The sequence below is a fragment of the Rhinolophus ferrumequinum genome, chromosome 5, assembly GCF_004115265.2.
Source record: "Rhinolophus ferrumequinum isolate MPI-CBG mRhiFer1 chromosome 5, mRhiFer1_v1.p, whole genome shotgun sequence".
Lineage (NCBI taxonomy): Eukaryota > Metazoa > Chordata > Mammalia > Chiroptera > Rhinolophidae > Rhinolophus > Rhinolophus ferrumequinum.
Window position 1 is genome coordinate 61,404,007 of NC_046288.1, and position 23,019 is coordinate 61,427,025.

General features: G+C 39.7%; 1 long non-coding RNA gene and 1 pseudogene across 1 annotated transcript; both read left to right on the plus strand.

Annotated features, from left to right (window-relative positions):
- The first annotated feature begins 1,047 nt into the window (after positions 1-1,047).
- Positions 1,048-22,749, plus strand: LOC117022423 (uncharacterized). The gene is made up of 3 exons (XR_004423048.1): positions 1,048-1,207; positions 12,405-12,489; positions 21,642-22,749. It is a non-coding gene; the product is annotated as an uncharacterized LOC117022423 (long non-coding RNA).
- Positions 9,574-10,896, plus strand: LOC117022420 (actin, clone 302-like; annotated as a pseudogene).
- Positions 22,750-23,019: the final 270 nt, after the last annotated feature.

Sequence of the window (23,019 nt, forward strand, 5' to 3'; positions counted from 1 at the left end):
TTCTAGTGATATATTGTTTCCTAAGACTGCTACAGACTAAGTGTCTTAAACAACAGAAATTTATTTTCTCATAGATCTGGAGGCTGGAAGTCTGAGATCAAGTGGTCAACAGAGTTGGTTCCTTATGAGGGTTGTGAGCTAATGATCTGTTCCAGGCTTCTGTCCTTGGCTTAAAGATGGCCAACTCTCCTTATGTCTTTACATTGTCTTCTCTGTACTTGTCTGTGTCCCAATTTCCTTTTCTTATGAGGACATCATTCATATTGGATTTAGGCTCACTGTAATCCTCATTTTAACTTAATTACTTTGGTAAAGCCCCTATCTCCAAATATGGTCATATTCTGAGGTACTGGAGGTTAAGACTTCAACAGATGAATTTTGAGGTGGGGTGGGTGTGCATGATTCGACCTACAACAAGTGGGCATTAATGGTAGAGCAGTGAATAAAGCCTAGAACTTGGGTGGGCCAGATTGCAGTGTGCCAGGCACTGTACCAGACACGTTCATGTGCATCATTGCATTTAATGTTGTAACCAGTCTGAGGTAAGTATTGGTATTCCCTCTTCACAATGAGGAAATTGAGGACAGACCACATTGGTTCATAGGGGAGTTTTCTTTAGTGGTACTGTATTTAATGTTTCCATTGGGTTGAAACCTTGGAAATGGAAATGTGTAGGGCATATATCTATGGATAATTCAGATTCAGAATCAATTTCTGAATGTTAATATAGAGAGTGCAAGGATTTTTTGTTTGTCTGTTTGTTTTTTAATAATAGGTTCTAAGAATAAAACCAAAGATAGGAGTAATCTTTGATGATTAACTATGTTTTTCTCTCTGTAGATAGTCTAATGCATTATATTATGTAATAACATTATATATAATGCATTATTATAAATAACCATAGTTATTTATAATAAACATATAATTATCTATTATGTAAATCCTACATTTTATAGAGCAATGATAATTTCCTTTTGATTAGCTACATTCCAATGAAGTTGCAGGTTGTTTCTGACCTATGTCCTTGATCTCTCTCCAGACTAGCAAGCCCACCTGCTCTATGGAGGGAATCCCCCTCCTATTATTTGTTTTGCCTGTTGATTCAACCATGCTGCTCCTCTGGTGGACAGATTCAGCTTCAGCGAACATTATGGAGAATCTTCTGTTACGTGGCAGGCCATTTCACATAAATCTCTGCTTCTCATAGGTATGGAAAACCAAAGGATAATATGGTGCGTGTTTATGAGCATCAATTGTATTCAATTATTTTATGGGGAAAAAAACATTAAGTAAATTATTAGTGAATAATTTAAAACAATTTAAACATTGAAACATTATATGGTATAAAATGCAAAAGTTTGCGTGAACTTTCAAGATGAAACCTATTTCAAAGAACTTGCTTTTGTTTTTAGTGTGCCTCCCGTTCAAGAGATGTGAACCACACCCCCCTCCTTCCTGAGGAGTTCTTGGGAGAAAACCTTTGAGAAGTTCTGAACACTTTTTTTTATTCAAGCTTCATAACCATGTGAGGTGTATTATCCTCATTTAAAATATCAGAAGACAAAAGCTTGGATATATTATGTTGTCCTTGTGAACACAACAAGTAAATAGCAGAAGCTGGTGTTAAACTCAGACTTTCTGACTCCAATTCCAGGGCATTTTATATTTCAGTACAGCCACTCCTTGGATGAATATACTTTAATCATCAAAAGACTGGATAGGCTTCATAGCTCTGCATCTCCACAAGTCCCAACCTCATTCATTTATGTGCTTATTTGTGCATTCAATCAACAAATATTATTGGGAGTTTAATATGTGCCAGGCTTTATGCCCGGCCCCGAGGACACAGTTGTTAGTAAAAAAAGGGCGTAGTTCTTCCCCTTATGGAGCCTATAATCTAGTGGGAGAACAGATATTAAACAAATCATCACCAAAAAATATTTGTTTACAAACTGTGATAGGTGTTATAAAGGATGAATATAGAGAACCATGAGAAGAAAAAATAGGTGAATTAATTTACATCAATAGTCAGAAAAGACATCTTTAAGGAAGTGAGTTTTGATCTGAGATCTTAAATATGAGTTAGCTAGGAAAACTTATTTGCACTTAAAATAGTCACAAATCGCCATGCCACAAAACCCATCACTACAATTCCCTCTATCTCCATTATTTCTTCTTTGTCTATAATAAGATAGAATTCTCACCCTCTGTCATCACATTTATCCTTTTCTGTTATATTCTTCTGACTGTCCATCCATCCATCCAATCTTCATTGAGCATCTACTATGAACCTGACACTATTGTGCCCTGACTCCCTTACTTTTCCATCTTCTCTCTCCTCTTCTTTTTTCTTCTTTGACTGCTTTAACTTTCTGCTCCTTTATCTGATTCTTGAATCTCATTCTTTTACTCACATCTTCAATGTTATGCCTTTCTAGCCCTTTCTGTCACTCCCCTCACCTTTGTCTAAACAATCATTTCTCATCCTATTTTCAACAAATGAATTATTTCCCCACATTTTTCTAATCAGGTACAAGAAAATTAATGAGTTTTTTGCCAGCTAATTGGAGTTTCATCCCTTAATAAAGAAATGCCACTAATATAAACATCTATCTATCTATCTATCTATCTATCTATCTATCTATCTATCTCCTATGTATATTTTGGATCAATTCTTTCTTTTAACTATAAGCTCCTGGAGTTGGACGATTTTATGTGTTTATAGCATCTGGAGCTGATGGTGATCACTTTGTACACTTTTCACATGTTTTTAAAAGAGGCACATCCTCTCTCAGCCTACTAATAGGTTTGTTGTACCCCTGATATAAATGCACAAATGAGTTTAGAAATGCACAGCTCAAGATTAATCTGCTTTCAGATTCTCCTATAAAGTAATTTCTGTCCTTTCTGGCATAGCCTGTCCTTCCTGTCATAACCTGGACATGAAAAATCCAGGTCAGCAATAATATAGTATATCATCAACTACTTAGGCAAACCCACCAGGAAAAGTTTTTCACTTAATTCTCTATCTCCACACAAGCCAGTCAAATTCAACAGATCTCCTTTGGAAAGTCTGAAGAACCAGTGTGTACTATCTAGAAAATTCCACCTATCAAAAGATAAGCGGAGGGGATTTCCCCTTCAAGGCATGATGGAGTAACAAGGACCAGACTTAACCACCTACCACAAATAATTAGAAAGCTGGATAAAATAAAAAACAATAGCTTTTAGACATTGGACAACAGTCTGCATAGGACTGTGATCCTTGAGAGAAGAGAAACAAAATGAGTTCAATAATTACGCTGGCTTTCTGCCTGGAAGCAATTTCTAGACTGTAGACCCAGAAAGAGGGGAAACAGATCCTGGCAACCTTGCTGAGTTGATGAGATGGAGGTCGGAGTTTGGGGAGGCTAAGGTGGCTAGGACTAAGTAGTGGGGCAGAGTTCTGGGAAAGAGGTTGTTATGTAGAAAAAGAGCCCCAGAAATATCTATAGGAATCTCTTGTACTTTTGCTGAATACCAGGACACAAGTATAAAATGACACACCACGAGGCTGGGCAGAAAAGACTGGGGAGTTGTAAGCTGAATAAATCCCACATGAAGTGGGAAAATGTTTGGGGTCTGGCCAGCTAAAGGGGTGAGTCCTCATTCATCCTTAGAACATTCAGTGGAGACCTTAAAGTACTCATACCTTAGTAATAGGTTTGAAATATCCTTGGAGTAAAAGATACTCGAGCAACGGTTGGAAACTTTTTCTTAAATTTACAGATAGCAAATGTTTTTGGCTTGTGGGTCATATGGTCTCCATCACACTTCTCAGTTCTGCCTTTATAGTGTGTAGGCAGCTGTAGACAATACGTAAGAGAATGGGTGTGACCGTATTCCATTAAAACAAAAAAGGCAGTCAGAGAAAAATAAGCATTACCTATGGAGAAACAGATATAAGGATGACAACAGATTTTACCTCAGAAACTTTGCTAGTCAAAAGACAATAAAATAACATCTTTAGAATACTAAAAGAAAAAAGTCTACTTAGAATTTTTATATCCAATGAAAAGGTCCTGCAAAAACAATGGTGAAATAAAAAGTTTATCAGACAAACCAAACTTGAGGAATGTGTTTCCAGCAGATATACTGCAAGAAATGTTAAAGGAAATTATTCAACCAAAGCAAAATGATACAAAATGAAAGCTTGAAATACAATGTGCCAGAAATGATAAATATATGGGCAAATAGAAAATATTTTGCTGCTTTAAAAAAATTTTTAAAGTTAATTTGACCATATAAATAAAAAATAACAATGTATTTTTGAGATTTATCAAATATGTAGAAGTAAAATGTATGATAATAGCTTAAAGGACAGGATGGGGAAAGTGGCAGTCTACAGATGAAAGGGTTGCATGCTATACATGAAGTAGCATAATATTATTTGAACATATATTATGAGTCAAAAATGCATATTGTATAAAGCAATCACTAAAAAATAAAATAAAAAGGATATATATGTGTGTATATATAGATAGATATATCTCACCAACAGTGAAGATAAAATGAAATATTAAGAAGTGACAATTAATTCAAAAGAAGTAGGAAAAGAAGAGAAAGGTAACAAGAAAGGATGAAACAAATAGAACACCAATACTAAGTGGTAAATTTAAACTCAATCATATTGAAAATTATATGAAATGTAAATGGTTTAAAGACTTCAATTAAAACTCAAGATTGTCAGACTAGATAAAAATGTAAGATTCCATTACATGCTGTATACCACTTTAAATTTATAAAAACCACTTTAAATTTATAGACCAGATAAATTAAAACAAAAAGAATGGAAAAAGATATACTGTGACTTATCCAATATTCTTTGGAGCAGGAAGTGCTGAAGATTATCATACACAAATGTGGAGAATTTTCTGGAGAACTCAGGCTGCCAAGATAAGATGCGTTCTAAAAGCCATAGCTACACTCATTATGACTGTCTCTGTTCAGTCATTATCCATCCCTATGTTCACTCATTTAGCAAATACTTTGAACACTTTCTATATTACCAACTACTGGAAATGATCAGATTTTGGATGCTGGGACATGGTCCCTGTCTTTGAGGACTTCCTGTGTTCTAGTGGAGCTGATGCATACAAAGATAAATTGTTACAGGACAAGGACAGAGATGACCAAAAAGTTATAGGAACATGGAAGAAAGACCCACTAAATTTGCCAGGGAGGAGGAGAGGGTTCAGAGGAAAAGAGGAACATTTAAATAGATGAAGTTTTTGAGGAAGATGTTGACGCACTCAGAGAGTGGGAGGAGCTCCTCCAAACCCGCCACCTTTCTGCCCCAGGCAGCTCACTCACAGGTGTATTCAGTACCAAGGTTAACATGTAGCAGTATCTATGTATTTCTCAAATTTATTATTATAAATTTCATAAGAGTACTTACACCCCCTCTACTTCAGTCTACCCAACCTAATTTTTTTAAAAAAAATTTTGGTGGGGAAGATTGGGGAACAGTGTGTTTCTCCAGGGCCCATCAGCTCCAAGTCATTGTCCTTCAATCTAGTTGTGGAGGATGCAGCTCAGCTCCAAGTCCAGTTTCCATTTTCAATCTTGGTTGCTGGGGGTGCAGCCCACCATCCCATGTGGGAATTGAACCGACAACCTTGTTAAGAGCTCCAGCTCTAACCAACTGAGCCATTGGCCGCCCCCCAACCTAATTTTTTTAACATACAGTGAATGGGGGCTAACTCCCTCTTCTTTGCTCTCCCCATTCAACTTACCCTGCTTTACTGTTCTCCACAGCACTTTTCACCTTCTAAATATACTATATAATGTACTTCTCTATTGTGTTTACTGTTTCCTCCTCCTTCTAGAATGTAAGCTCAAGGAGAAGAGGATTGGTCTGTTTTTTTTTTTCTTTTTCAGTGTAGTATCTCTCTTCCAGCTCTTGGAAAAGTGCTTAGTACTACACAATAGGTTCCTGATAAATAATTGGAATGACCTGAATAGGTTAGCAAATTTCTGTATCCAGGACATAATTAGTATCTGCTCACATTTGAAGGAAAGTGTAGACAAAAGTAAAGGCCTACAAGGGACCGTTTATAGTAGTGTCTTTTTCTCCCTCCCTTCAACAGTACTTATTGATTACCTGCTCTGTGTCAGCTCTGCTCTGAGCACTGGGGTTTTGAAGAAAAGCACAGATCTTATTTCTGTCTTCATGGAGTTCATCTGCCAGAGTGGATGCAGATGTTAATGAACTATGTAATTGCAAATTTGGGATAACTGCTAAGAAAAAAAATGGAGAGTGCTAGGAAAGCATGAGCCAGCAGCACATGACTTGGCCCGGGAGGTTAGGAAAGTTATTTTTAAGCTGAGTAGAAGTTAAGACAGTGAAAGAGAGGGGTGGGAGAAAGAGCATTCAAGCAGAAGAAAAAGAATAACAAAGGTCAGGGAGGGGAGAGAGAAGGCCTGAGAGTTCCAGCAGGTGTGGCTGGAGTCAGGAGGCGGAGGGGAGGGACTTAGTATCACCGAAGAGAAGGTGGAGAGGAGGTAGGCGGAGCAGACCAGGTAGCTCCAGGTGGGCTCCCACGTTAAGAGGTTGGCTCTATAGCCCAAGAGCAAAGGGGAGCCCTGAGAGGGTTGTAAACTGGGGGATGTTGAAATGAAAAGATAGCTCAGGTGGATTAGGGAGTATGGCAGAGAGGACATGGGAGGTAAGTTAGGAGAGTGCTGCAGTGGTCAAAGCAAGATGGAGTGAAGATGGAGAGATGTGGGTAAGTCAGAGAAATATTTAGGAGATAAAATTGAGGTTAATGGCTTTTCTGTGATTTCAAGTAAATAGGTTACAGCTTGTTTGTAAAAGGTTTTCGAATGTTTCTATGAACCAAACTATAAAGAAAGAAGCATCTTGAGTTGTTTATCAGCATTCTCTGCGATATATATACAAATATTAGTAAGAAGTGAGCTCAGTCTATAATGATCTAGTAGCTCCTGTGCGGTTGAGGGGCCTTCTAGAGAGAGAGTGCTTTTGGGAAAACCCAGTATAGACAAGGGTAAGATAATATAAAAGGTTGTGTGTGTGTGTGTACATACACATAACCAGTTACAGAACTCTGCCCTCACTCCTTTTACATCCTTCTAGCCCTGCTTCTTTCTTTCCATACGTTTCTCTCAGCTACAGAGCTTAAATTCAGTGTTTCTTAATGTTCCTTGGGTCTTATCCTGAGAATAATGCACGTCCAATACACACAGAAATTTTCATATCATATATCTGGAGCTCCGGGATCCCAGATTAAGAATCTCTGAGCGGTAGAGTTGGTAAAAAGGCAATTCGTAGACAAAAATAAATATATTTACCCAATAAGTATATGAAAAATGGTCAAGCTCACTAACAACCAACTGAGGCGACCATGAGATAACATCTTTCATCTATCAGATTGGCAAAGATTCAAAAGCCTGATAATGCCCGGCTTGGCCATCATGCGGGAAAATGAGCACTGTGGTATCATCTCGATGAGCATAAAATGGAACAACGTTTTAGAGAGCAACTAGGCAGTAGCTTTCAAAATTAAATGCCTAGATCTTTTAACCTAGTAATCCCAATCCTAAGAAACTATCCTTTAGGATAACAAACAGGTGTGCAGAGAGTCAAGGATGTTCATTACAGCAATGACTAGAAAATTTGGAACTGTCTAAATGACCATCAACAGGGAAGTGGTTAAATACATTTGAAACATACCCATACCATACAGTGGAATACTACGAAGTCCAAAAGGATGAGATCAAGCTATACTAACAATACGAGTATGTTAAGAGAAATAGGCAAGTTGAAGACTGACATAGGTAGCACAATACATTGTAAGAGAACTCATAAAAATATCTGTTATACATAAATGCTTTTGTATATATTTAGAAAATATATTCATGGATTTACATGAAACTCATAGTGATGAGTTCATTTGGGGAGTAGGATTTAGTTGAGGGGATGGGGTGGGGAGGTTTGAAATTTCCCTTTTTGATTTTATGCCCTTCTACACTGCTACAATTCATTTTTAACAAGCCTGTGTTCCATTATCTTCATTCTTAAAAAATAAAGGCAACATAGGAATTTCTCACCTTGAGGTTCTTTTCGACTTACAGCTCTACTTTGAATTTGAGGTGGGGGAAGAGGCAAACAGTAAGACTGCCTCAGTCTCTTCCCCTGATTAAAATATTTCAATGGCATCCCAATGTGTTAGGGATCAAGTCCTAAGTCCTTAACTTAGCACTGTAGGTTCTCCTTGGTTTGGCCACTTGCCGGCCTCTACAGTGTTTTCAACAATCCTCCAACTCACAGACTCTCCCCTTGCTGGAACTTGCTAGGACGTGTGCAGTTCCTAGGATTCTCTATGATTTCTGATACACGTTAGTTTTACACAGGTTGCTCATTTGCTCACATCCTTAGCTGCCTAACACTCGTCCTGTCCTTCAAGACTCAGTTTAAGGATCACCTTCTCCAGAAGATCTGGCCCTCTAGCATCTCCACCTCAGTCTGGGTAGGGTGCTGCTCCTAAGGGCCCCATGTCTCCAAGCACACCTCCTGTATTATGTCACTTTTGTACCCCTATTTTAGTATCCTGTTTCTCTCTGGATGAGAACCCCCAAAGGCAGAAGCTGTGCCTTTTGTCTGTGTTCCCACTGCACAGTCCAGTGCTGGCCATAGGAGGCCTTCACCAGTGGCTGTTGGATGGTAAAATGCCCACACCCACTTTCTGGGACCCACTTGTTGGCAACCTGAAAGAAATAAGAAAGGCCGAATTTTAAAATTCCTTACAAATCACTTTTTCACATAGAATGTAAATTAATGTTTAGAATCACAAAATTATAGCACTTTTGATCTGGAAAGAACTTAGAAGTTTTCAAGAGGAGTTGTTTTCAATCAAGAGGCTGTGAATTACTGCAAGTTTTTACACCCCCGTGCAAAATAAGAAAAATATGAGCAATAGAGCAGATTTAAAAAAAAAAAAAAAATCCGGTTAGATGCATTTGGTTTAAATGATGCTTTCTTATTCAGAGATTATTTCCTTCCCATTTTAAGATGATTTATGAATGATGTGCTAGTAGGTTTTTTGTTTAATTGGTCTATTCAATAAAAATTTAAAAAATCTGTAAACCCCAGCTCTTTTTTCCTTCCCCTCAGAACTAAGACGCAGAGAGATTATGGCTTTGCCCATGGCCAAAGAAAACATTTTTCAATCCCGTATCCTTCTGTTGGGTGCATTGCAATTGTGTACATTTAAAAATATTAGATATGTTTGGTGCTACTGATTTTCTGTTCAGCATTTTTAATTCAGAAATGAACCAATCAGTTGCCATATTTGTTGTGTTACAATCAGAAACAGGCTTGCTGTCTGAGAAGTGTCTGTAACCATATGGTATTGCTGTCAGTATTGGGTGAGGTTTTAAGCCATGTTAGAAATTACCTATGTGTAATACTATTATTGACTTTCATATGGAAATAGTATTTTCTTTCAATTTTTGCATGCTTCCTAAGATCGAAGGTGTTGTAAGCACCTTAAAAAAAGAATTTAAAGTGACTTTGAATTTGGCTGTTGCTTTAATTCTGATTTTAAACATTTTAATACTGTCCAACTAAGAAATTCCAATTCTAAGAGTTTTTCATTAGAAAACAATGAGAGATGTGTGCAGCGATGTATGTATAAAGATGCTGATTAAAATGTCTGTGCCAGCGCCGAGACCGCGTCCACTGGCTCCGCAGGCCTCTCCCCTCCACGGCTCAGCCGCCGCTGCCGGTCTGCACAGCCTCCAGCTCGCCTTGGCTGATACCCCTGCGCTGGTCGTCGACAAGGGCTCCCGCCTGCTCAAGGCCCGCGCCGTGGCGACAGTGCCCCCGGGGCTGTCTTCTGCTCCGTCGTGGGGCGCCCTCGGCAGCAGGGTGTGGTGGGCATGGACCAGAAGGACTCCTAACGTGGGCGATGCGGCCCAGAGCCAGAGGGCCATCTTGACCCTGAAGTACCCCATCGTGCACGCATCGTCACTAAGTGGGACGACGACATGGGCAAGATCTGGCACCACACCTTCTACAATGAGCTGCGTGTGCACCCCGAGGAGCACCCAGTTCTGCTGACCGAGGCCTCTCTGAACCCCAAGTCCAACCATGAGACAATGACCCAGATCATGTCGGAGGCCTTCAACACCCCAACCATGTACGTGGCCTTCCAGGCCGTGCTGTCCCGGTATGCCTCTGGGCGCACCACTGGCATCGTGATGGACTCCGGTGATGGATCACCCACACTGTGCCCCCACGCCATCCTGCATCTGGACCTGGCTGGCAGGGTCCTGACGGACTACCTCATGAAGATCCTCACGGAGCGTGGCTACAGCTTCACCACCACGGCGGAGTGGGTAACTGTGCGTGACATCAAGGAGAAGCTGTGCTATGTCACCCTGGACTTCGAGCAGGAGATGGCCACTGCGGCCTCCAGCTCTTCCCTGGAGAAGAGCTACGAGCTGCCTGATGGGCAGTCATCACCGTCGGCAATGAGCAGTTCCGCTGACCCGAGGCGCTCTTCCAGCCTTCCTTCCTGAGCATGGGATCCTGTGGCATCCACAAAACGACCTTCAACTCCATCATGAAGTGTGATGTCAACATCCCCAAGGACCTCAACGCCCACACGGTGCTGTCTGGTGGGACCATGTTCCCAGGCATCGCCGACAGGATGCAGAAGGAGATCACCGCCCGGGCTCCCAGCACCACGAAGATCAAGATCATTGCGCCCGTTGAGCTCAGGTACTCCGTATGGTACGGCAGCGGCCTCGCTATCCACCTTCCAGCCGATGTGGATCGGCAAGCAGGAGTACGATGAGTCCGACCCCTCCATCGTCCACTGCAAATGCTTCTAGGCGGACTATTACTTAGTTGGTCACACCATTTCTTGACAACTTGCGCAGAAAACGAGATGAGATTTGCATGGCTTTATTTGTTTACTTTTATTTGTTTTTGGTGCTTGCCTCAGGATTTAAAAACTGGAACGGTGAAAGTGACAGCAGTCGGTTGGAACAAGCACCCCCAAAGTTCTACAATGTGGCTGAGGACTTTGATTGTACATCGTTCTTTTTTTTAAATAGACATTCCAAATATCATGAGATACACTGTTACAGGAAGTCCCTTGCCTGCCCCAAAGCCGCCCCACTTCTCCTTAAGAAGGGCTAGTCCTTGCCCAAGTCGTGGGTGATATAACATTGCTTTTGTGTAAATTATGTGATCCAGATTTTTTAAATCTTCACCTTAATACTTACCCTTTTTGTTTTGTTTTATTTGAATGGTCAGGCATCATGGCCCCCTTTTTGTCCCTCAACGTGAGATGTATGAAGGCTTTTGGTCTTCCTGGGAGTGGGTTGACGTGTGGAGGCAGCCAGGGCTTATCTGTACACCGACTTGAGACCAGTTCAATAAAGTGCACACCATAAAGAAAAAATAATAATAAAACAAACAAATAAATAAAATGTGCTAATAAAGATTAGAAAAAAACATAAATGCCCAATAATAGAGAATTGGCTAAATAATTTTGTTGTAGTCAATCCATGTAAGGTGCTTTGGTTATTAAAAATGGCTGTATTTTCATCTTATTCTATCAACTTGTCTGTAATTTTTAACTTTTATCTACTATAATCATGCACTTACATAACTAAAAAGTTTTAAAATCTAGCTCAATGCTTTCTCCAAAATAATGTTCCTTGTTTTTTTATGCTTTTTTCCCAATTTGACATTATTGATTAATATAATTTGATAGCCAATCAAAGTTCACCACAGGCATACTCTAAGTTTCAATTTTTCAATTTTAGCTTTTACATCTTCTGTTGTTATATAGTTTAACTTAACTTCAATACCTAACACTGAGCTGTTGCATAGATCAGCACACGCTCCAATTGAAAGCTGTCATTTTCATTTTGAACACTGTGCTCTCTGGCAAGTTCACATTTGAGGCTTGTACATTCTAATTCAGTATCAATAGGGACAAGCACAATCATAAACTCAAAGATCTAGAAGACATTTGAAGATGTAATCGATCTAAGTATTCATCCTTCCTCTAGACCAGACTGCATCTGAGTTAAGAGTAGGGCTGTTGGCGATGGGACTTACCAGGGTTGCAGCCTGTTGGCCTAAAAACCAGAAGGAAGAGCATCCTTAGCATTTCAAGTTCCAAAGTCGTCTCTTTGAAAGAGGGAGACAAATGGTAGCCTCCACTCACCCAATTTCCTGAGTACCTAGCTCAGTCTTTTTGCATAGGTAGTGAGGATTTAATAAATATTGCCTGTATGGATCTTAAAACTCTTATTTAATATCTATTTTTAAATTTGTCTAACAGCTTCTTTTATGACTGTGATAGATTTTTTTCTTCTTCTTCCAGGTGCTTCTTAAAGCCATTCTAGCACAGAAGAGGACCATTTCATTAAGCCGAAGGAGGCGTTTGTTGGCTACTTTTGCAACAGGAGGTAGGTCCGCTCACTCTCCATCCGTTGGTTGTGAACTTAGCAAGGTGAGACTCAGGCTTCAGCCCCGTGCTTTGGCCCTTAGGATTGGTGTTTGTCCCTCCCTTCCTTAGCTGTGCCTGTTCTCTAGATAGTTTTGTGACAAAAGCCAAGCATCTGTTTCTGCAGTAACACAGGGCTGAAGCCTTTTTTAGGAGGACTTATTTGAAGTATCACTGTAAGAACTCCAGCTCTCTCATAAAGAATGTATACATCCATCTTTAATATGTGCAACATACTGTGCTTTGCCTCAAGAGAGCTTGGTGAAGTCAGAGATACTTGTCTGTTGTGTTCGCTGCTCTGTCTCCATCACTAACGACAGTGCATGAATGCCTACTCTGTGAACGCTCAGTAACAATTTGTTGAACTGAATGAATGAATGATGAAATATCCTCATAGCTATTGAATGTCATCTTGTGTTCGATGTGCCATTTCGGCTATAGTTCACCCAGTTAAGAACTTGAAATGTGTGCTTTTATGAAAAGGGCAACTTTTGGTTCACCCTTTCCTCAAAATTATAGTTCCAATACTCGGTTACACAATCTTTCTAAATTGGATGCTAATTCTCCTGTTTTCCTTTATATGCCAAAACATTCCTATTGTCAACCATGTGCTAGTTAATATTGTGGACCTCTAATAAACAGCCAGGTATTGCTCCAGCAAAATGGGTTTATTCGGAAAAAACAAGGAATTGCAATCCTGGACATACTGCGCATTCAATGTTGAACCACAGGCAAGTCCAGAGAAACAAAGATGAGGAATACTCTTTTATGGATGGGGAAGGGGCTGTAGTAAATGAAGAGTCCATTGGAGGAAACTGGAAGTTCAGAGTAGTATAGTGACTTTTCATTGGCTCAGTTATGGCAGTCTCCCATTGGCTGAGCTGTTACTGGGCAGGGCAGAATCTTTTTCCTGCTGGGGTAGTAAAATATTAATATATCACTTCCTGTGGGAGATGCAAGGTATGTCTCTTCCTGTTGGGGTCAGTAGTGTGTGTTGAGTGACTGTGTGTGAGAGTTCTTTTTTCTGGCTTCCCGGACTCCATGACTCCGTTTTAAGTGGGATTTCTGTTTATTATTTTCGTAGTGTGTTGTCATAAATTTCCAAGTCTTCTGATCAACCACAGACTTGACAAATATAACAAATCAGCTTTCATTTTTATAAAATACTATACTTTCAAATCAATTTTTTCCATAAGGATATCGATTTATGCGATTCAGAAATTGGAGAACAAATGATGATAATATATGCCAAACTTAAGATCTGTATGCCTCCTTTTATAAACAAGAACTTTGTCACTTCCTGGTTTGCCTTGTCTCTCAGCTAAGATTTGTGCCCGTTTGTGCTGCCTATTCTTACCCTCAATTTTCTGAAACAGGATTTTCATCTCTGTTTCCCTTCATCGCCTTGCTCTTTTAAACTTTTTTAAAAATATGGCATTATGCTTTGTTGAAAGTGGTATCAAATTCTCTTTGGTAGATGGAAAATTATAATTAGAAGAAAAATATTTCCCTAACCATTCACAGTGCTTTTCAAAGCCTGAATTCCACGATTCTATCAATGCCTCATTCTAACTCACTGGATATCAACCCTTTTAATGAGCGTGACTCCAGTATCACAGGTACTGGAAAATATGCGTGTTATGCTAGAACATTAGCGTGCCACAGAAAGAGCCTGGGTTTGGAATTAGCATAACTGAGTTCCTGTTACAACTCCACTTACTAATGGAGTGATCTTGACAAGGCACTTAACCTGTCTGTGCCTCAATTTCTCTTCTATACATTGGGCATAAAATCATGTGATAATACATGTCAATGTGTGTCGTGCTGGGTGGCCTGCGGGGCCTCTGGTCCCGCTCCCCACATAAGAATGCAGGATATGGCGAGGTCAAAAAGGAACACCCACGGAGCCATAGATCGGGGAGTCATACCACTAAATTCTCGCTGGCGGCTGGGCGAGACACACGCTGTAGTAGCCACACGATCCGCAGTCCGCCATTCACTTCTCTGCCTGCCAACCAACCAACCAATCAACGCAGCCCCACAGTTACATCAGTAGCCAGTTGGTTAACCGGGTTACAGCTGATGGCCAACCAATCACAGCGGACAGTCATTCACTACCCCAGCCAGCACCTCCACACGCGAGGCCAAGAGTCTGGAAACTGCTCTCTGCGATTCTGTCCCCACAATGTGTTTCATAAACATGACTGCTTTTTACATTTCTGTGTCCCCCACAAGTCTTTATATTCCTCAAGATCAGGAGCTACATCTTGTTCATATTTGTGTCTCCAGGGCCTGGTGTGTTGACCTGGAGTGAAGGCAGATGCGGAGGGCATGAAATGGGGGTAACACTAAGTTTCTCAGTGTTGTCTTCAGAAAAGTTCCACTGGTGTCTGTTCGTTAACAAGCCTTCATCACTGGCCTTAACTGAGTATATCTTCATGCTTTCTACTGCCCCTAGGATATTCAACTAGGAATAGAGGAAAAAGTAGAGAAAATAAACACAGAAAAATGGAAGCGTACACACACCATTATAGATTCATAAATGTCAGAGATCATAAAATAGTGACTTAAGGGATAAAACTGCCTCTAGCATGCTTTCTTTGGCTCAAACATTAATTTTTTAAGTGTAAACCAATAATTAAAAATCCAGAGATGTGGATTTGTCTTCTCTCGAAATTGTGCACAGCTGGTCACACCAGACCAGGTTCCTCTACTGGGATAATATGCATGCAGCTGCAGCAATTTCAGGCATGCCCTCCACAGTTCACCAGAGAGACAGCCCCCCTCACCCCCTGTTGTCACCTGGACAGCAAGGCAGATAGGAGCTGCCATATCTTATCACATTCATTATGCGTGCAATTATGTAGCATTCACGGCACAACAGGCATTATCCAAGCTCTTTGATTATCTATCTATCTATCTATCTATGATCTATCATCTATTACAGGTAAGGAAACTGAAGCATAGTTAGTGTGTGGTGGACCCAGGATTCAAACCCCTGACCATCTGGCTTCCAAATTCTTGCTCTTAATCATTTAGCTATGTCACATCTTGGTGGGGAGAGGAGGATATCAAAACTCATACCTAACCACAATGCAAGGTTGTGCCACGGCCTCTTAGCCAGGACATTGTATTCTGTCAAATTTGCAAGAGTTCACAAAATAAGTGGCTTTGTAGGGTTTTAAAGATAAAGAGAGTCATACGTCCAGGCATGTTATATGCCCTGTGCAAAGACCCTTTTGGAGATCTGAGAGCTGTGCAAATGGACAGCAGGTGAGGCCACCTTAGCTTCATGAGGGCGGGACAGAAGACAGGCAGGAGGTAAGGCGTGGCAGCTGAGAACCGTGACTTGGAACTTAGATCTGATACCTGCGGAAAGTAGACTGACCTGGGTAGGTTAGGGAGGGAGGCGAGAAGGTCGGAGTCCTGTTTGACCAATGTGATGCGGGACGACTCGGCATTCTTACACCAGTCCCGCTGAACTTCATTCATTTCTTTCACAATGCAAGAAAGTGGATTTTGTAACACAGGTGTCCCTACAATGCTGGCCTGACTGTTTACTTCTGCTTTAGTCTCTGAGCATATGAGCAAATACTTCAGGCACTATAACGAGCAGAAACTTGAGACAGAGCTTATCTTGTAATGCTGGGTTTTGCATCATATCCAGGGTGTGGTGTTACTTTAGAAGGCAAGTTCAATAATTACGTGTTTACAGATTGAGCAAACAGTACATGTGTCCTGAGAGGGCTCAGGATTTATACTTTGAGAGCCCAGTGAACTAACTTATTTGGCTGGACAGCCGGCTCAGTACCTGGATGTATCAAGTGGTCACAATATATTCAATATATATGTGTATGTACATATTCTGCATACATGTACTACATATATGTATGTACATATTCTCTTTCTATGTATGTATGCATACTTATATTGAACATTTATGTAGCACCTTGTATTTAATCATATTTATTTACAGAATAGCCCAGGTAGGCTTGGACATGTTAAATGAATCAAGTAAAGCTAATTCTGGCCAGCCTAGGTCATTGACCCAACCAATGTGTTCCCTTTTTTTTTATACATGATCTACTAAATGTAGTACTTTGTGGTTTGGATGGTCCCTAACAACATAATGAAGTGACAAAAATTAATGTTAAGTGCATTAGGGTCACCTGAACTGCCTTCTTTAGAAAATAAAATGTCAATTAAACAGTTACGTTCTTTATTCTCTTGGTATATTATTATTTCTCTCTCCTGGAGAGAGACTGGAACCATGTTTACTTCTCTGTTCTTAACAGGGCATGTCAACTATTGTCATACAGTAAGTGTTTATAAGCATCTGTACTAATTATCCACAGGCCACACCCCTGCCTAGTCTCTGTTTATCTGGTTTATTGCCCTTAGATAATTTTTTCCTTTTCTATTTTTGCATTTTCAAGTACAATGCAAGGCATAATAGTTATCTGATTTAGGGCTTTTAAAACACATTAGAAATATGGCTATCACTTGTTATTCTAGCTCGATTAAAAAACCTAAAGGCAAGGTTTCAAGCACTGACTTGTCCTTTCCTTCCTCATTCCAGCTACTACAGTCTTTAAGTGAAGGGCTTTGAAATTATCTGCTTTATTGGGCTGCATGTCACTGCTGTCTGTAGAAGTGGCTTTAGGATGCAGGAGATCGTTCTTGGGCCTCCTCTGCTGTGATTTTACATGACTTGTTTTCATTGTTACATTAGCTTTGCTGACCAGGGAACATCCTTGACTTCCTGTGGGGAAGTGGGAAGGGGCACTCCTTGGAAAGTTCTATTTCCTTTGAAGGAGATGCCATCTGAGTGTGGCTCTCCTTTGCTCTGGTCATTCAGGTGTTCTGGACTTAAGTTTCTGCTCCTTTTGGAATGGTCATCAAATGTCCACGCAAAGACTTTTGGTGCACTTAGAACTATGCTAGGGGATACATGAAATTATTTCCCAAAGGATGTGGTTCTTGCCCCCTCAGAACCAGAAAATGGTTGGACCAGTAACCCATTTTCATTCAGTATCAGTTTCCTTATTTGTAAGGTGTGAGGATCAGACAAGTTTGGGTTTACCATCTTTTTCTGTTTGAATATGCTATAAGGCAAAGAAGGCTAAGAACACATATAAACTGTAAACTCTGTAATTTTAAGAATCATCTGGAAAATCAGGACTCTGGCACCAGCCAACAGGACTGAGATAGAGCTTGCAGTCAATGGAGTTAAGGTTGAACCCAGTTCTGCCAATTCCTTGCTCTGTTACCTTTAGTAAACTAGTTCTCTCTGAGCCTTAGGTTTCCCATCTTTAAAATGGAAATACTACTAGCTACATAGCAGGATTGTTGTAAGAATTTAATACACATACATAGTATATTTTAAGTGCTACATGCATAGCTGACACAGCGGTCACTCTGTAAATAGTGAAAGTTACTATGATGACAGTAATCTTATGAGTTACAATTAAGTCCTCACTTAACATCTCCTATCGGTTCTTGTGACTTTAAGCGAAACGATGTATAACAAAAACTTTACTGAAACAAGGTATAACAAAACCAATTTTACCACAGGCTAATTGATATTAACAAGAAATAAGTTCCTACAGCATCTCATCGGCGTTATAACGAAATGACATTGAACGAATTGACGTTATTTGAGGACCTGCTGTTTATGGTTTTTGGAATAGCTAAGGGCTGGGCATAGATTACATCTAAGGAAGATAATATATGAAGAAGTCTTTGAACCCGAAGAAGGACTGAGAAGGACTTTGAAGATAAGAGTGCCTGCTGAAAGAAATGATGCAGCGAATGTGATAAGACATTGAGGTGAAGGGCTCAAGAGCATTTAATCACTTGTTTCTAGGACTTGTTACAGGTACAGGTACAGGTACAGGTACAGGTACAGGTTTTTTCAATGATAAAATCTCATCAGCATAGTCTTGTGTTTTGTCCAGCGTTTTATCTTCCAGACACAGTCATTCTTTGTATTCAAAGAATCCATGTTATATGGATGACATATTGTTACTCTTGTTACCCATAATAGATATGGGTGTGTCTGAAAAGACCAACTTAGTATCAGCAGTTCTTTCTCTAATACCCAAATATGGAGATTGGCTTTATTTTGCAGCTACTCTCAATGCTTACAGTGCCTGTCACTTTTACCGTTTCTGCAAACATCTGGATTCTTGGCAATCCACCTTGGTTTAGATCTTCTTACCCTGGTCTCCTCTAGGTCTCAGAGGATTTTAAAGTGTGGAATCCTTTGCAGAATTGCATGTATATGAGCATATGTGCATTTCAAGGGGACTCACAGCAAAGGAATGAGACTCAAAAAAGCCAAAAACTGCTGCTGAAGGTGTCTTGGACTAGGAAAGAATTAAAATGACTTCACAAGATGAAAAAATGGCACAACACAAACACAGAGAGGTTGGCTGATACCTATTTGCTTTTGCAGCTTTAATATTTCCACAGCTTCTCCGATGTAATGGCTGAGTCTCTTTAGCAAAGTTTTCATAGTTTCAGACTAGCTCTGTGACATAATCCAGGGTCTGGTAGAATGGTCTGGAGAATCTCTGGTGAGTGGATGGGAAAACTTTGCACTTTCTTTATTGTCTCCCTAAAATTGCTTTTTTTGTTGTTGTTGTTTTTTAGGAAGGCTAAAGTATAAAAAATAAGGTTTCTAGGGAAAGAAATTAAAACAGATTTTGATACCAGCAAACTGAAAGTGTAAAGTAAAAGTGGCAGAATGAGATTTTTAAAAGAAAAGGAAAAGTGCTTGTTTTTCACATTTTATTTGCAAAGAGAATCAGTCCTTTGTGTTTGGCTTTGCCTGCAGGCCATCAGTGGCCAGAGGGCCACACCCCAAGGTGGGTTTTGGCTCCATTCACTCTCTTCCTCCTCCTCCCCTTCCTTCTCCTCCTCTCCCCACCCCCTTCTCTTTCTCCTTTGCTTCCTCCCCGCCCCGCCCCCCCACTCATCTTTAAAAGGTTCAACCTTTATTATATCACTGTGTGTGGATTTAGAATATCTTGAGGAAATGTTGACCACCTTAAATCTAGGATGGGAAAGGAAGTGAATTTTAGTTGAACCTTTGAAAATAGAAAAGTTCTCTTTTAAGAAAGGGAAGGAAATTAATAAATAGAATTTGTTGAGCCTTTGTGAATCCAAAGCTGCTATTAAGTTTTCTGAGGGAGTCAAAAGCCCAAAGTTTATTCACTTACCAAATTATTATAGAACACATGTTAGATGCTGGACATAGAGGTTGCTTTCCAGAAGCTTACATTTTAGCTGGGAGGCAGACCTCACATATACCAAACAACTAAGGAAAATAAAGTGTAGTCAGACTTCAAAGATCAAGTGGGCTGGAGGAATGCACAAGATCATCAACAGACAAATATTGACTCTCCTTCAATAGGGGAATTGTTAAATGAAAGTGGTGGTTTCAAATGATGGAGTACTATTCAGCAGCCAAAAGTAATGAAATAAATCTATATGTCGCCACATAGATAAGTCTCAAAACATTGTTGAATGAATAAAGAATGTTTAGGATATGTATAAACATTACATAAAATATGTTAAAAACACATAAAATTACATCATTTATTTTGTGTGTGTGTGTGTGTGTGTGTGTGTGTGTGTGTGTGTGTGTGTTTCTTTTTAAAGATCTGGAAGGAAACAGACTGAACTCATAATCAGGGTTACCTTTGGGGTGGGAAAGATCAGGATAAGGTTGCTAGTCAAAGATATCTTTAGTTTCATCTATTTTATGCTGGTTTTGCTTTTGGTGATTTGCTCTGGTGACTGGGAATCTCAAGGCCCAGCTTTCTGCTGCAGAAAACAGTTGAGGTTTTTTTTTTTTTTTTTTTTTTTTTTTTGTAAATAGCTTGTCTTCTCCTAATATACCACATGACTTCCTGGTAGCCAGGGCCTCTCAGAGGTCCCGAGAGCTGGGTCTCTTCCATTTTTTGAGGCTTCCAGCACAGTAATGAATGAAGAAATGCCAAAAGAATGTTATAACCAGCACAGTACATTTTAAATGTTTATATTTAGCCATTAAAGTTGTGTGATGAGTCCTTTCTCTTTAATTCTGTCTGTGCATCTCGGTGATGCCATCAAAGGTCTACATCTTAAGTCTTGAGACAGTGGTCCTTCTGTTGCACTTTTCTAAGTGGCCCAGGGAACCAGAAAAAGCCCTGCACAAAACAGGCTGAGGGACTGATGATGGGAGAAGGGCCTGTGCAGGCAAGTTCTAGTGACTTGGGTCCTTCCCCAGGGTTTCTCTCCCAGGCGTGGCATTTGGGTGTATAGTGTCTCTTCTGCAAAGTGGGTTTGGTTTCAGCAGTATGCAGTTGTCCTAGAACATCAAATGGAGAAAATTTTACCTTTTCAACCATCTTCCCCTTCCTCCATTCAGGGCATTTAAGGTCAAACAGGCTCTCAGTACACACCCTGTGCCAGCCCAGCCCAACCCTGCCTCCTCCCATGCCCAGGGAGAGAACTGGGGCCAAATGTACCACTACAGTTTCTTAGACCTGTAAAATGTCCAGCCATTTTCTTTTCCTGGTAGAAAATGTTCATCCTGAGAAAAAGTTGCATAAAGTATGAAAATGTGTATCTATTTTCACGTTATAGAAGCGAAGTGGATTTCATTTTAAAGCCTTCACTTTTGCGCTAGGTGAAATTCTTGCATACATTTCTGAAGTTAAAAGCTTTCACCAATTATGAACACTTTTGAAATGTTTTGGAGAGGTTTGTCCCTCTTTTTCACATGATATTAAGAGTTCATGTATCATCTAAAGCATTCTCATCATGATGGCTCTACTAGTCATTTGAAAGAATACATTCATCTAAACAAACACACTCCAAAAGTTAACCAAATGCTAATGCACATTTTATTGGATGAAGAGACAAACAATATAATTATACTTCAATTTCAGGGACTCAAAGGTAGTAAAACAAAGTTTACACCAGAGCCTGGGGCAGGGTTTGTAAGTTAGCCACATACACGTTCATTTTTCCAAGCATGGAAAGTTTGCTAAAATGAGCTGAGGGCTACTTCACCAGACTAATAAAAAGGAAAATGTCTATCAGTTTTTCTTTTGTTCTTTCCAGATCCTGTTCGAGTGCACACTGAGCCAGCAGGTTCACCAGAAAGCTATTGAGCACTTGCTGGAACACATTATGCAGGGTGAATTTCTTCTGGAATGTTGCCAAGGTTTTTTTTATGCTTCTGTGGTAGGCATTTCTTGAACATTGTCATTTAGCCAAGCAAAGAACATTTGCTTAAAGGATAGAAAAATGTTTAAAAATTATTGTTTGTTTAAAAGCAGGTTAAATAGCAATATGATCTTAGGGAAGGGCAGAGAAAAGTGCTTATTTCTTCAAGTGATCTGATTTGTTATTTAAAATTTTTTTGCTTTAAACAGATCCATAGCTTTTCCTAAAATAATTTTATATTAATTTTGTCCTTTAGAAAGTATCTTCCTGTGCCTACTTTTCTTTGATGTGATTGGCTGTTTTTCAAAGCTGAATTTTCATGTAAGAGATTTCTCACATGTTTGTTTTTACAGCAGCTACTAGTAGTAATAGCTAAGAAACTTTGGAGGTGCAGAGAACATGCTAAAATAGAATTTCTTTTTTCATTTTCAATTCCAGAGCTGTGCCATAAAAAATAAAAAAGGAAAACATGAAAATATCTTTAAAGCAGATAATATTTTTAAAAGTGCTGCAAATTTGATTATAAATTCCAAGTTCAAATTTTGACACATAAAAAATACACAAAATACATAAAGTCTCCCCAGAAATTATTCTCTAATGAATAGTAAAATCTGATCCTAAACCACCTCACTTTAACAATGTTTCCCTTTGTACTAAGTTCTCACCATAATCTCATAATCTCATTCTCTGTAATACCAGTGATATAAAAAGGCTCTCTCTGAATGTGTCAAGGAAAAAATCCTAATTATAAGAATTAGGCAGCTCTGCCATTCACCAGCTGTGTGATTTGGGGGAAGTTGCTCAACTTCTCTGAGCTTCCGTGTCCTCATTTGTAAAATAGTAATAATACTTAACTCCCTGGGCTGCTGTGAGGACTAGACACGTCTGTAAGGAATCTCAACAGTGCCTCGCACATTATAAAGGCTTAAAAAAAACATTTTAGTTCTGGGCGGCTGGTTGCCTCAGTTGGTTAGAGCACAGTGCTCGTAACACCAAGGTCACCAGTTTGATTCCCACATCGTCCAGTGAGCTGCGCTCTCCACAACTAGACTGAAAACAACGACTTGACTCGGAGCTGAAAAACACACTGTTCCCCAATATCCCCCCCAAAAAAATATACAGTATTTAAATATATATATATATATGTATTAGTTCCTTTCTCGTCTTCCCCAATCCATTCCACAAGCAGAAGTCAATCTGCAGATTCAAATATGCAAAACTGAGATTTAAGTTAGGATTGGGTTCTTTTAATGTTAGGATATTTCTGTCTGCT